The sequence below is a fragment of the Gavialis gangeticus genome, unplaced genomic scaffold (assembly GCF_001723915.1).
Source record: "Gavialis gangeticus isolate Ggan-Ray unplaced genomic scaffold, GavGan_comp1, whole genome shotgun sequence".
Taxonomy (NCBI): Eukaryota; Metazoa; Chordata; order Crocodylia; family Gavialidae; genus Gavialis; species Gavialis gangeticus.
In genome coordinates this window covers 12,610,304-12,611,867 of record NW_017728992.1, presented here as the reverse complement: position 1 = coordinate 12,611,867, position 1,564 = coordinate 12,610,304, and positions in this window count along the sequence as shown.

Genomic DNA, 1,564 nt, shown 5'->3' with positions numbered 1-1,564 from the left:
AACACCTTTTCCCGAGTGTTATTTGAATCACTTGTATTCTACCCTATACTTAGGAAAGTCAAATTCTCCCATAACGGTACGATTCTCCACATTTTAATCTATTAGACAAAAAGCTGTACCTAACCAAAATCAAAACCTGATGATCTATTGCATACCCACCATATTACTCTGATAAAACCTTTTTTTTTTTTATGAGCTTCCCCAAGGTGACCTGGACCCACCAGTGTTGTCTTATCTACGCCTACACTTCTTAGTCTATTGCATTATTAACATATGATGCTATGTCACCACATTCTGTCTTGCCAGGAAATGAATGGAAGAAACCAGATTTTAAGTATCAAAGCACAGCTTTCACATTTAATCTGGGGAGTACTCATCAGCAAAATGGAAACAAAGCCTTTATGTGAAATTTTCCTTTGGCGAAATCCTTGTACAAACACTGACCCCTTACATTCCCAAAAGCCCATTCTCAGATGCTGCTTCCATTGCACATTGGACTGAAGTCAGATAGGAAAGCCAGGTATAACTAAATGGATTTGGCAACAGTGATACAGCTTAGAGGGGATACCTCATCGCAAATATCGAGTTGTTTTTGGCCAAGCCGAAGATTTATTGGCTTCCTCTCTATCAGTATCTGTGCCTTGGGACAATACATTTAAAATGGTATGACCTCAGTAAGAGTCAGTATGTTCTTATTACTGTGACCTATTGATGCTAAAATTTAAGAGACATTTTAATAAGCCTAAGATAAAGAGAAAGAGTGCATCAAAAATGAACTCCCCCTGCCTTATCTTTGCCTTTCTAAAGCATAAACACATCAAAATGTAGTAAAAAAATGAACTTACATGAAAGAAAACAATTGCACAAATCATTTTAAGGGCACTTTTCACATAAAATATAGACATAAGTCCAGAGGAAGCATTTCCAACCACTTTCCATCTACATAATCCGATTCAAAGGGCATTGGTTGTCCATACAGAGGTGGAAAGGGGACTGCATGAGAAAAATAACAGCTTGAGCAGAGGTAGCGGTCATTGGGAGGGACTAACTGAAATCTCTTCTCAGCTATTGTAGTTCATTAGAATACTTAAACAAGAGACTCATTACGGTTCTCTGACGAGCAAAAGAGGGGCTGGAATTTTACTCCCCAAGCTTCATAGTTTGAAAACATGTGAGGGACTGCAGATCATCCCTGTTACATGTCTCCTCAGCAGCAGGGAATCCACGAAGTTCTCATTCTCCAAAGAGACAGACAGAATCATTCTCCTTACCCCTATCTGCAGGCAAATTCCCTCATTTTGTAGTTTTTCATTTTGCCCATTCCAGTACAACTCAACCTAGTTCCTCACCCCTTAACATCACACTAACCCTACTTCTTTAACCATTGCCGTTTCTCCCCAGGAACAGGGGGTCACCTCCGTAGCAGGGCTATATATATTCTAGCTGTACTCAGTTATGAGGCATTTTGGGCCTCCAAGAACCCACGTACCTAATTTTCACCAATTCTAAAATGTTTTTTTGTTTTTTTGTTTTGTTTTTTTTTTTTTTTTTTTTTTTTTTTTTT